The 13704-nt window shown below is 52.3% G+C and overlaps 1 pseudogene; it reads right to left on the minus strand.

Annotated features, from left to right (window-relative positions):
- Positions 1-9981: 9981 nt before the first annotated feature.
- Positions 9982-11371, minus strand: LOC112413366 (60S ribosomal protein L6-like; annotated as a pseudogene).
- Between the last annotated feature and the right edge of the window lie 2333 nt (positions 11372-13704).

Consider the following 13704-nt stretch of genomic DNA (forward strand, 5'->3'; position numbering starts at 1 on the left):
CCTCATCCCTTCCCTGAGAGCCCCCATCCCCCTCACTGAGCCCCAACCGCTCACTGATTCCTTATCTCCCTAATGGAGGCTTGTTGGTAAACCTTCGTTTCCCGGATGAGCCACTGCAAACTGCAGCCCTGAGACCAGTGTTGCGTCTACCCAGCCTCTGGTATACCCATTTCAGCCACATCCTTGGCTTTGTCCTGGCCCAGGGCCCAGGTCGTGAGATGGAGGAGCCAGAGGCAAAGGGATCAATAATAGCCTGGAAGGAGAGCCCAGCTAAGGGCCTTCTTGGTCAGCTTCCATGGTGGCTCTGGGCCCGTTCTGCCAGTGGCACGGATGTTGAGATGCTGCTGCTGCCGCAGAGAGGCAGCTCCCCCTCTGGCTTGCCAAGACTCAGGCCAGGCGCTGGAACAGAAGAGCAGGCATCGGTCCCAGCCCGATCCCCTGAACAAAGCTGCACTGTGCACACCCTCCCATCCCCTCCACCCCTCCCCTCAGGCCAGGCCAGGGTCGGGCAGGGCCACACATGGAGGCCGGAAACAGAAGGACACCCAGGCAGCGAGGGGGCAAGGGAGAAAGGCTGTGAGCTCCAGGGTCAGGGACACAGAGTCAGACCTACAGCCAGAGAGGCTGTGGCTTACAGCCCTGAGTCTGGAGTGGCAGGGGTGGCCACCGGGTGTTCCAGGCGTCTCCAGGACACAGAGAAGCAGACCCATGGGAGGGAGACCCAAGTCCAGGGAGGTTGGAGGTGATGGTGATCCTGAGTGCCCTGGACAAGGGCACAGGAATCGCAGGCCCCACTGCACAGCCACAGCCTTGGCCAGAGCCCCAAGGCTCCTCAGTTGACTTCACTCACCTGTGCCTCAGCACGGTCACCACAACTCAGCCCTGCCAGCCCTGTGTGGGGCACTAGGAGCACAGAGATGACAAGGCACTGTCCCCAGCTTCATAGAAGCGGTGGAAATCAGGGTCTGGACTCAAGGGATTAGTTTATGCTCTAGATGCCTGGCTCACCCACAGTCCTTTCTAAGGATTTCTTTGGCCACTATACTCTGAACCGAGTGGCCCAGCTGCCCTGCCCCTAACTGGACCAGAGGTGGGCCTGGCCCTCACTCAGCTGGCCAGGGGCCCATGAAGTGGTCTGGCTGGAAACTGCCCTCCAGGAGTCAGATTCACTGAACGAAGCAGATCCTCTCTCAGGGAGTAAGCGGGCGACCCAGAGAGAGCCACGAGCAGTATCGTGAGGCCGCAGGAGCCAAGCCCAGCAAGGAGGCTCGCAGGCAAGACGTGCAGGAAAGACAGCAGTGAAGGCCCAGGAGGACCGAGCCTCTGTGACTCTAAGGGCCAGACTTGGGAGCCTGCAGCTGTGGCCAAGACGATACTCCAGGTCAGGGGAGCTGTTCGCTTCCTGAACAACTGTGGAGACATGTGAGGCCCCAGGTGAGGGGCACCTCCCCCCGTCTTCCTTCAGCCCCGTCTCCTGAGCATTTCCCTGGTCCTTCTCATCCAAAGGAACCAAAGGGACACCGCCTCTCCATCCCTGACTCTCTGGCCTCCTCCCAGCTGATCCAGAGGGAGCCACAAATGGTAACAAGAGCCCTGGACTTGAATTCCAAAGATGAGATTTGAGTCCAGTTTTACCAGGTATCTGCCTCTCAGAGTCTCAGTTTTCTCCTTAGAAATATGGGAGTAAAGCCTACCCCAGGAGCTGTTGGGGAGAGTGAAATGAGGCTGTGGTGAAGAGCCCGTTTCAGCCTCCCCAGGGGTCCACCCACCACACTCCCTCTGGGCCCTTGTCCTGTCTCACTGCTCCCATCCCTGTTCCAGATGGGCATCCAGGACTTCCATCAATCTGAGACCCTCACTCCAGTCAGACTCCCTCAGTCTGCGAGGTGGCTCCAGATACCTCCCCTGGAGCCGGGGCTTCTGGTCTAAAAGGGGAGCCTCCAGGGCACAGAGGTCAGAGGAGCAGTGGAATTTCAAACACTTGTGACCAGCCAGCAGGGAGGTTGCTCAAGCGGGCCCATTTAGTCACGTTTTCCCTCAACCCAGGGGCTCTGTCCAGGGGAGGGGGCCCCGAGACAGGGAGCCAGACTCGGGCTAGAACAGGAAGTCCGGCTCAGCCCCCAGGGCTCATGTGAGAGTGTGTCATCTCGGCTGTGGGCATGATGCCACATGGGAACCATCTCAAGCCACCTTCATCATTTCTACTCATGTCTCATCACCTTTGTGCTTTTCTCTCAGGGACTAATGGCCAGTCAGCCCCGGACTGACCCCTCACCCGTCAACACTGTCCCTAAAGGTATGAGCTCCGGAGCTTGAGAGACCTGGGTTCAAATCCTGGCTCAGCTACTCCCTGACTGTGACCTGGGCAAGCTGCCTCACCTCTCTGAGCAAGACTGGAGTGAATGAGGGGCTTCCCTGGTGGCACAGTGGTTGAGAGTCCGCCTGCCAATGCAGGGGACATGGGTTCGTGCCCCGGTCCGGGAGGATCCCACATGCTGCGGAGCGGCTGGGCCCGTGAGCCATGTCCGCTGAGCCTGCGCTTCCGGAGCCTGTGCTCCGCAATGGGAGAGGGCACAACAGTGAGAGGCCCGCATACCACAGAAAAAAAACAAAAACAAAACAAACAACAACAACAAAAAAAAAAGACTGGAGTGAATGAAATGACAACACGGGAACAGCCAAGCAAGTGGCTAGGGGTCCCTGAATGTCAGTTCCCTTTCTCCTTCTCAGAGCCCTGGACTGGGACCATTGATGGGTCTGGAGGAGGCCAGGGGTCCTACCCTGAGTTGTAGGAGTCATGGGGTCAAATTCATGTCTCCTCCATGGGACCTGCAGCAGGTCACTGCGGTGCTTTGAGCCCACATTTTCATTTGTCAAGTGGAGGTACAACTGCTTAGCTAACGTTAGGGCTCCTTTTCTGGTCACAGAAGGCTACTTGGGGGAAGTAACTGAGACTTCCTTTGGGTGGGAAGAAGGGAAACTGGACAAGAGAGGGACTGCCCTTCAAGGCAGGAGGTTGATGGGTGGGGAGCAGGGGTGGCAGGGAGGTGAGTCACCATGAAGGAGTGAGGCACAGAGGCTGGGCTTTTCTGAAGGGTCAGGGGTCAGTGGGAGCAGGCTGCTCAATGTGGACTCACAAAGGTTCAGACCTAATCTGAGAGGACTCTGCTAGCGACACACAGAGTCACACACACCCTTGTCCACGTGGTCACACGAAGGCACCCTGGAAACATTCACATACTCCTGTACACTCAGGACATTCACAGAGTCACCCCCAGACACAGAGACACACTCAGAGACACTCACAAACTCATCCACACACGTTTTTACCTTCAAGTATATCCACACCTTCAGACATATTCACACGAGCTCCTGTCCACAACATCCACACAGACAAAAGGGCAAACCCAGAGCTATTCGCGCAGACACGGGCACACAAAGACACGCTCAGGGACACTCATACGTTCTTGCACACAATCCTGCACACTTGAGTACATGCTCACAGTCAAAGCCACACACGTTGTGTACACACTCCTGTACGATCTGAAGCATTCACAGACATTCCGTCAGGTACAGCACGGTCAGGTACATGCACACGCCGTCTCCCCTACTCACCCGTGCGGCCAACCTCACCCCCTTCCAGCCAGCTAGGCTCAGCGCTCTCTCTCCACCCACTTCCCACCGTCCTCTGGGGCTCCCTCTGGAGCTGGGGGAGGGAATGGGGCGGGGCTCACCCTGCTGATGTGGCAACTCTGCTCACCTGCAGCCGGCCGCACCCTCCTCCGATGAAGGCTTAAAGAAGCAGGAGTGCCGGCCACGGTCCCCACCAGGTCTCTGTCCTGGTCCCTCTGATGGGAAAAGTGAGGCCCAGAGAGGGGTCAGATGATGAATGGGACTTGAAACCAGGACTCCAGTGCCAGGAGCTGACTGGGGAGGGGATGCTGATGCTGGGAACTGAGAACACTGGGTTCCAGGCCTGGCCTGTCTCCTGCCTGCCCTGGCTGGCTGCCTGTGGAACCTGCCTCTCCTCACTGTTCCCGGTCTCCCTACCAGGCACTCCCACTTCTGGCAGTCCCATCTCCGTAGCCAGCTCCACAGGCCTAAGCCAGAAACACACACACAGTCACTGCACCCTGCCGACTCTACCTCCCCGGTGTTCCTCAAACCTGGGCTGGAAGGAAGCAGCCTGTGCGGTGGGAAGCCCACCTCTGCTACTTCCCAGCTATGTGACTTAGGGCAAGTCACTGCTTTTCTCTGAGCCTCAGTTTCCTCACCTAGAAACGTGGTGATGATCACACCTACCTCCCAGGATTGGACTGGTGAGAGAATTAAACAAGATAATAGACGTGGTGGCTGCAGGGCCAGGCCCAGGGACTCGGGACAGGCTTGGTGAATGAATGGAAGACACGTGAAGGACTTGCCCAGATACCCTGCACTGGGCCAGGTCCCCCCCTGCTGAAGCCTCCCTGATCCCGTCACCTCCTGGGGGATCCTGTACGACCAGCCTCTCCCAGGTTTGCTGTTAGTTTTGCTGCTGCTTCCAAAGCCCCAGCAGCCCAATCCAGCCCCAATCACTGTACCATGGTGGGAGGAGGGCCTGGCGGGTGGGTATGTGGCAGGGGTGGAGAGGGGTTGGGAGGACACAGCCATGCCTGTAGGAGCCACCAATCTGATGCGGAAGATCCAGCTCTGCTCCTGGAGTACCCAGCTTAATCAGACCCAGTCTGTCCTGAGGGCCCAAGAATAGCTAGTGGGGGGGGGGGGGGCTGTGGCCCTGTCCCAAGGGCTCCAAGTCTGATGTGGGAGACAGCCTAATCCAAGAGCACCCAGGCTGGTAGGGAAGACACTCCCTGGCCCAGCTCCTCAAACTACCTGGGGAGACATACACTTCCCCTGGGATTCCCAGTCCGAGGGACGCAATTCACTCTCCCTAGGGGCTACCAGGCTAGGAAAGGAGACACAATTCTTGTTCTCAGGGACCCCAAGTCACAATAGAAGAGACTGAATACATACCTAGGACACAAAGGTACCCAGACACAGAGAAGCAGAAATGAGCGCAGATGAACGCGGCTTTGTGCACGTGCCTCTTGTGTATGACTGTGACTCTATGCTCGCATGTGACTGCATGACTGTCGCCTCTGTTTCTGTGACCAGGCGTGTGCCTCTGAGCTGAGGCTCTTGAGAAGGCTCAGTGGGTGGACCCAGTTGGGTCTAATCACTCATTCAATGGACATGCATTCACTGAACATTGATTTTGTCCCATTTGCTGGGCCCCACTCTGGGATGCTATGGAGCCTTCAATAGGTGTGGTTTCTGCTTTCAGAGGCATCACTATGTAAGGGTGGAAGATGAAGCACAGAATAAGCAGTCCCCTATGCTGCAACCTGTTTAGGAGCACAGGGGGCTGCAGTAGCATAGGGGAAGTGGACTTCCTGGAAGAAGTGATATTTAAGCTGTGCCCTAACAGGCTTTAGGGCTGAGGGAAAGTATGTTCCAGCTAGAGGCAACGGCATGTGCAAAGGCTGTGGACCTGGGGGGAGAGAGCCCAGGAAAGGTTTTCTGGAGGAGGTGACTGGATGGCGTTTTGGAAGAGGTAGGTAGGTATGGAGAAGGGGCTTGTAGTGGGACCAGCCAGAGGAAGTCTACTTGCCTGAGCCGTTACCTAGGCATGAAAAGGCAGTGTCCAGAGGAGCTTGAGGGTCTGAAATAGAACCCGCACCTCCAGAGAGGAGAGGAGACACTCCTGAGTGGTGGGTTTAGGCGGTGAGCTCCTGGACTGGCCTGTGGGCTGTGCTAGGAGAGAGATCCAGCGCAGGGAGCCTGGGAAAGGCCCCCCAAAGGATCCTCAGCTGTAAAGGGAATTTAATAATAGCTCCCTCACAGGGTAGAGGTGAGAATGACAATAAATGTACATTCCCAAGTCGCTCTCGGATGAGCTCTCCAGGAGCTCATTTATTCCTCTCAAGAACTATATTATTATGGTCCCATTTGAATGCTGATGAAGTAGACTCAAAAAGGCCCAAGGCTAGAGAGCGGAACGCGAGAGTGGGCTGTCTGGATTAGAACGCAGCCCGAGACTAAGCCTGGCTCCTTCCCTTGAGTCCCGCAACCTCCCTCCCAGCACTCGAATGCGCCTGTTAAATCGGTAACAGCTGATGACTGCTGGATCCGGTGCCGTTACTGTTATTTTTGTCTATTATTATCCCTGTGATTCCCGAAGAACATCCTTGATTCAACTCGGGCTCGGACCTCCCCGCCGCCTGCGCGCCCTCGGCCCCTGAAAACCACGGGCCCAGACGACCCCGCGCGGCCGCGGTGGGAACAGCAACCCCCGGGACCCGGGGGGGGCGGGGGGATGGGGTGGTCGGTGTGGTGGCGCCCCCTGGAGGCAGTGCTCGGCGTTGCCTCCAGGGACGACCGCCCATGTGGCGTCCTCTGCACCCTTGGTTGGCTGCAGACAGGGGGCTCCCACACAGCGGTCCGAGGGAGCAGGGAGGAAGGAGGAAATAATGAGAATAACACTTATCGAGCGACTCTTGTACACTGGGCAAAGTGCTGGGCATTTCCAACACATTTTCTCATTTAACGCTCACCCAACCTCATTTCCCAGAAGTGGAAGCTGAGGTTCTGGGAGGTTAAGTAACTCGCCAGAGATGAAAAACTGGGTTTGAACCCAACTCTGCCCAAGGGTGTGGCCATGCCAAGGGCCCGTCTTGGGTAAGTCCGAGGAGGAAAAGGCCATTGGACTCTCACTGAACTATAAGCCTCTGGAGGTCAGGCATAATGATAACGATTATAAAAAATAAATTCAGTCATTAGTGGAGGCAGTACGTTGAATTTGAGTGCCAGCATTTCCTACCTGTGACTTTGGTCATCTAACCTGCTTAACCCCTCTGAGCCTCAGTTTTACATAAACATCTGTAAATGAGCTTTATTACAGGCATTATGTTCTAGGACTGTTCTAAGGTTACACGGCAATAATGCAGACAAAATGCTTAGCTTAGGAATTCCCTGGCGGTCCAGTGGTTAGGACTCCTCATTTTCACTGCCGAGGGTGCGGGTTCAATCCCTGGTTGGGGAACTAAGAGACCACAAGCTGCATGGCGCCCCCTGCCCCCCAAAAAAAGGTTTAACTTAGCACCTGGCATGTAATACGTGCTCAAGAAAATAGCTAAAACCATTTGCTCATATGGCCATTATTTATTTAAAGCCTAGGGGCTAGGGATACAGCAATGAAAAAATACAGGTATTTTTCTTGCTTTAATGATTTCCTAGTCTTGTGTTCCTAGGATCTAGCACCTTGTCCGGCTTAATAAATGTTGAAATGAATAAATGAACTAATAAAGGAGTGAGTGAATGAATGGACATATTGTAGTAAGTCAGTCCCTGGTTGCAGTTTCAGGGAGAGTAAGAGAGAGAAAAGAGAGTTTTTTAAATAATAGCTACTATTATTTGGGCACTTACATTGCATCGGGTACTCGAGTAAATGCTTTTTGTGTTCTCAGTTTGTCCTCACAGCAAACCCATGAGGTCAAAAGTGTTATCTGATTTTAGAGACAAGAAAACAATCTCTGTGAGATAAGAGTGATTTTTCCTAAGGTCACACAGTAAGTGCAGAGGCAGGTGTTAGGCTCGGGTCTGCTGCCTCCAAAGCTTGGATTTGTACCAGGCTCCCTTGAAGCAGTGGGCTGGAGGGCCCGGCTAGGGCATCTTTCACCATCCACATCCCCATGTCTAGTTGGTCTGCTGGAGCTCTTGGCATGCAAAAGAAACTCAGCAGAATGGCCTCCACCTGCACCAGTAATAATGGGGAATGTGCTACTCTGAGCTTCCAAGAAGCAAGTTCACTTCCAATTACTCCTGTGCTGAGCCTCATGTTTAATTACTTTTCATGACAGTCCTGTGAAGACCGTATTAGTCGCCTATTTCACAGGCAGGGAACCGAGGTTCAGGGTTGCCTTCCCAAGCTTATGTAGGGTGTGCCCTGGGGTCTGGTGGAGACAGTTGCCAAGGCTCCCCTACCTGTTGCCCTCTGGAGCCTCTCTACTTCCCAGCTCATTCCTCTGCCAGTTATCCCCCCAATCCTCCCCACAGTCTTAGCCCCTCCCTGACCCGTTCTCTTGGTCAGGGTAACTAGAGGCCTAAGCCCGAGTAAGGTGAACTAAGAGGGACCTCTTGGGTTGGGACCCTGCTTGGAGTGGTGGCCAGGAGGTCACTGTTCACCTAAAATGGGATTTTAATCTGTTTGCAACTTTTTTTTAGCAGAAAATGGGTTTTTTTAAAATCCTTTTAAAATTGAGATATAGCTGGGCTTCCGTGGTGGCGCAGTGGTTGAGAGTCCACCTGCCAATGCAGGGGACACGGGTTGGAGCCCTGGTCCAGGAAGATCCCACATGCCGCGGAGCAACTAGGCCCGTGAGCCATGGCCCTGAGCCTGCGCGTCTGGAGCCTGTGCTCCGCAACGAGAGGCTGCGATAGTGAGAGGCCCGCGCACCGCGATGAAGAGTGGCCCTGGCTTGCCGCAACTAGAGAAAGCCCTCGCACAGAAACGAAGACCCAACACAGCCAAAAAAATATAAATAAATAATTTTTTTAAAAAATTGAGATATAGTTGATGTACAATATTATGTAAGTTACAGGTGTCCAACATAGTGATTCACAGCTTTTAAAGCTTATACTCCTTTTATAGTTGTTTTAAAATATTGGCTATATTCCCCGTGTTGTACAATATATCCTTGTAGCTTATTTATTTTCTACACAGTAGTTTGTACCTCTTAATCCCTTACCCCTATCTTGCCCCTTCCCCATTCTCTCTTCCCACTGGTAACTACTAGTTTGTTCTCTATATCTGTGAGTCTGTTTCCTTTTTGTTATATTCACTAGTTTGCTTTAATTTTTAGATTACACATATAAGTGATATCATATAGTATTTGTCCTTATCTGTCTGACTTATTTCACTTAGCATAATACCCTCCCAGTCCATCCATGTTGTTGCAAAGGGCAGAATTTAATTTTTTTTATGGCTGAGTAATATTCCATCATATATATACACCATATCTTCTTTACCCATTCATCTGGTGATTCCATATCTTGGCAATCGTAAATAATGCTGAACATTAGGGTGCATGGATTTTTTTTTTTTTTTGATATATAACCAGGAGTGGAATTGCTGGGTCATATGGTAGTTGTATTTTTAGTTTTTTGAGACACTTCCTTACCATTTTGCACAGTGGCTACACCAATTTACATTCCCATCCACAGGGTACAAGGGTTCCCTTTTTTTTTCTTAATACATGTTACATTTTATTTTATTTATTAATTTTTTTGGCTGCGTTGGGTCTTAGTTGCGGTGCATGGGCTCTTCCTTGCAGCACGCGGGCTTTTCTGTAGTTGTGGCGTACGGGCTTAGTTGCTCCGCGGCACGTGGGATCTTAGTTCCCTGACCAGGGATTGAACCCGTGTCCCCTGCTTTGGAAGGCGGATTCTTAACCACTGGACCACCAGGGAAGTCCCCTTCTTTTTTATTTTACTTACTTAATTAATTAATTTTTTTATTTTTTGGCCACGCCAAGTGGCTTGTGGGATCCTAGTTCCCCAGGCCCTCAACAGTGAAAGTGCGGAGTCCTAACCACTGGACTGCCAGGGAATTCCCTGAGGGTTCCCTTCTTTCTACATCCACCAGCATTTGTTACTTGTGGTCTTTTTTTTTTAATGGACCAGTTACTTAATTAGGTTCTTTTTTTTTTTTTTTTTTTTTTTTTTTTTGGCGGTACGCGGGCCTCTCACTGTTGTGGCCTCTCCCGTTGCGGAGCACAGGCTCCGGACGTGCAGGCTCAGTGGCCATGGCTCACGGGCCCAGCCGCTCCGCGGCATGTGGGATCTTCCCGGACCAGGGCACAAACCCGTGTCCCCTGCATCAGCAGGCGGACTCTCAACCACTGCGTCACCAGGGAAGCCCTAATTAGGTTCTTTATAAGATGTTTAGAACACTATGTTGTGAGGATAAATTCCATTTGTGAGAGCAAACACAGAGCAGAGGTACCCCTGGAGCTGAGGAACAGCTTTGATTCTTTGCAGAATTTGTGAGTCCACAGCTTTCTGATCAACCGTGCACTGCTCTGTAATCTCGTATTTGTCTCTCTCTGTGTTGAAGACCTCTCCTTCCTGGTCCCTGGGCTTACACAGCTTCTTCTCTTTTTTGGCAGCAGCACACGTTTGCAGGATCTTAGTTCCCTGGCCAGGGATCAAACCCGTGCCCGTTGTAGTGGAGCGGAGTCCTAGCCACTGGACAACCAGAGAAGTCCCCCTTCTTCTTCTTCTTCTTCTTCTTTTTTTTTTTTTAATATTTATTTATTTAAGGCTGCGCCAGGTTTTAGTTGAGGCACTTGGGATCTTTAGTTGTGGCATGCATGCGGGATCTAGTTCCCTGACCAGGGATCAAAGCCAGGCCCCCTGCACTGGGAGTGTGGAGTTTTACCCAATGGACCACAGGGAAGTCCCCTCCTTCTTCTTGAAGTAAGCATCAGTGAGATGTTCTGGGATTTTCACACCACCAGTATCAATTTTGATGGAGGTGACAAACTTCTGGTGTGTTCTACACGGAGGAACTCGACTGAGGGACAGAGGCCCAGTCACAAGTAGCAAGCTCACCTTGCTTCAGGAAAATGAACCTCTTGCCTCTGTGGCGCTCAGTGAGGATGATCAGAATGGGCCCAGGAGTGATGCTAGCGCATAGTTTTCTCATGTGCTTACTGAAGAGTTTTTTTGCCGTGACTCAACAGGTTTCCAGGCACATCTTCAATAGGATAATACCCAGGCATTTTGCAAGGTTTAACCACTCCAGTACCACCATTCTTTTTTTTTTTTTTTTTTTTTTTTGCGGTACGCGGGCCTCTCACTGTTGTGGCCTCTCCCGTTGCAGAGCACAGGCTCCGGACGCGCAGGCTCAGCGGCCATGGCTCATGGGCCCAGCCGCTCCGCGGCATGTGGGATCTTCCCAGACTGGGGCATGAACCCGTGTCCCCTGCATCGGCAGGCGGACTCTCAACCACTGCGCCACCAGGGAAGCCCCAGTACCACCATTCTTGTCACCACCAGCTTTTTTTGCGACAGTAGCAAGAACCGTCACCTTCTTTTTCTTTTCAACCTTGGATTTAGCTGCTGAATACTTCCTCTGGTACAAGGCCTTTTGGGAATACATAGCCGATTGGCAATATCTGCCAATTCCTCTCATCAGGACAGTGTTTTGGCTGCAGTGGGGCTTCCCCTTCTTAACCTTCTTAAGCTTTTTAACTTTGCCACCAGCATCAGCCTTCTTGGCTTCAGGTTTTTTCTCCTTAGTATCTGGCTTCTCAGCTCTTTCATCTGCCATCTTGCAAGATGGGAAAGAGCTACTTGTGGTCTTTTTGATGATAGCCATTCTGACAGGTGTGAAGTGATATCTCATTGTGGTTTTCTTGTTTTTGTTTTTGTTTTGTTTTGCGGTACGCGGGCATCTCATTGTTGTGGCTTCTCCCGTTGCGGAGCATAGGCTCTGGACGCGCAGGCTCAGCGGCCATGGCTCACGGGCCCAGCCACTCCGCAGCATGTGGGATCTTCCTGGACCAGGGCTCGAATCCATGTCCCCTGCATTGGCAGACATATTCTCAACCACTGTGCCACCAGCGAAGCCCTAATTTCATTCTTTTACATGTCGCTGTCCAGTTTTCCCAGCAGTACTTATTGAAGAGATTGTCCCTTCTCCATTGTATATTCTTGCCTTCTTTGTCATAAATTAATTGACCATAAGCATGTGGGTTTATTTCTGGGCTCTCTATTCTCTTCCATTGATCTATGTGTCTGTTTTTATGCCAATACCATGTTGTTTTGATTATTGTAGCTTTGTGGTAGTTCACAACATTTTCTGATTCTGGTTTTGGGTGGTGATTTAGAAAGAGGGTCTCTCCAAATTCTCTGCCAAAGACTCATCCTCCCTAAGTTTAGTTCTTACCTTATTGGTCTCAGCAGGAAGCAGGGGAGAAAACTCAAAGCATTTGCCAGAAGAGGGTTTAATGAAGGAACTATTTACAGAGGTGTTGGCAGGAATGGTGAAGCATCCTGGGGCTCACAACAGTGGGATAGAGTCACTAGCCCCAGGGCCTGAAGGGGCAAGGGAGGGAGCCTTGTTAAGGAACCTGGCAGAAGTCGTGCCCTGGGGTTGCAGGCCACCCAACGGGAGCTGTGCCTTTCAGTGGAGGAACATAGTAACTGTCAAAATCACAGTATTATAAATAGCCTGATCTCACTCTCCTCCTTCCCTCTGATCTGGCAATGTCTCCTACTGGCCAAACTTTACCTGAAACCGTAAGGCAAGGGGGCCCAGGTGAGACTGTCAGTGGTAGTCAGCCCCAGGACACAGGGCAGGGCAGAGAAGCACAGAGAATGAAGGGTAGGCAAAGAGTAGCCAGCCCAGGGGCTTCTCCTCTCTTCGTGGACTCGGCTTTGTGGAGGGGCTGAGAGACAGAGTGGCTGTGCTTGTCTCTCCAAGCAGTCTGTGCCTGACGCCGGAACGCCCTTTCTCCTCTTCCAGGCCCATGTTACTTCGTCCGTGAGGTTGTCCCCAGTCCTGGAGTTAATCTCTCCCATTCTTGGCTTCCTTGGTTCTCAGTGCCTAGCCCATCACTCAGCTCAGTGATTTAGCATTATTCTCTGCAGGGGTTTGTCACCCCAGGGGACAGTTCTAGCATCCTCTACACTGTGAGCTCTTTGCAGGCAGGGCCCTGGGCCAAAGAAGGCCATTTGCTCTGACACAGGACCCAGCGCAGGCCAAGTGCCCATGTTTGCCAAGTGAACGGAGTCCTGTGGCCTCACCCACCTCCCTCTGCCTTGGTGTATACAGCCTGGGCACATGTGTATGTCTGTTTCCCTGAGTACAAAGGGGTTCCTTGGTGGTGAGTGGCCCAGGCCAGGCACACAGCAGGCATCAAATGTTGCCTGAATTGGCCTAGGGAGGACCATCCTCCTTTCCTTCATTCATTCAACAACTTTTTGAGATCCTACTATATGCCAGGCCCTGTGCTGGGCCCTGGGGACACAGAAGTGAACAAGACACACAAAGTCCCTGCCTTCATGGGGTTTCCATTCTAGTGGGGGAAACAGAAAAGGAAGGAATGGAAAATGTACAATATTATTAAAGATTGCAGTAAGTGCTGTACAGAAAATAAACAAGATGATAAGACGAACAGTAAAAGGATGGATATTTATGTGGGAGAGGAGCACATCAGGGAAGGTCTTTCTGAGGAGATCACATGTGAGCTGAGACCTGAAGAAGAGAGGACATGAAGAGCTGGAAGGGTGTTCTAGGGAGAGGGAACAGCAAAAACAAAGGACCGGAGGTGCTTCTGGGACGCTGGGGGATTCAGTGTTTCAGCCTAAAGAAGGGCTTAGGGGGAGTTTAAGAGCGGTTAAGGAATTAGTCTTGGGGGCGGCCCAGGGCCAGGTCCTGGGCTGAGGGTTGGAGGGGAAGGGACAGCCCTTCTTAATGCCACCCTTGCTGCCTGTTGCCTAGCACCACAGCAAATAGTGCTGCTGGCAGGCCCTGCCCTTGTTCCCTCGGCTCCCCTCTGACATCCCCTCTGGCAATGGCTGTCAAATGACCAGCCCCAGAGGCTTTGCCAACCTCCTCCTCTGGAATATTTTAGAGGTAAGTCAGAAAATGACCAGCAG

This window comes from Neophocaena asiaeorientalis, unplaced genomic scaffold, assembly GCF_003031525.2.
Source record: "Neophocaena asiaeorientalis asiaeorientalis breed wild unplaced genomic scaffold, Neophocaena_asiaeorientalis_V1.1 scaffold409, whole genome shotgun sequence".
NCBI classification, from domain to species: domain Eukaryota; kingdom Metazoa; phylum Chordata; class Mammalia; order Artiodactyla; family Phocoenidae; genus Neophocaena; species Neophocaena asiaeorientalis.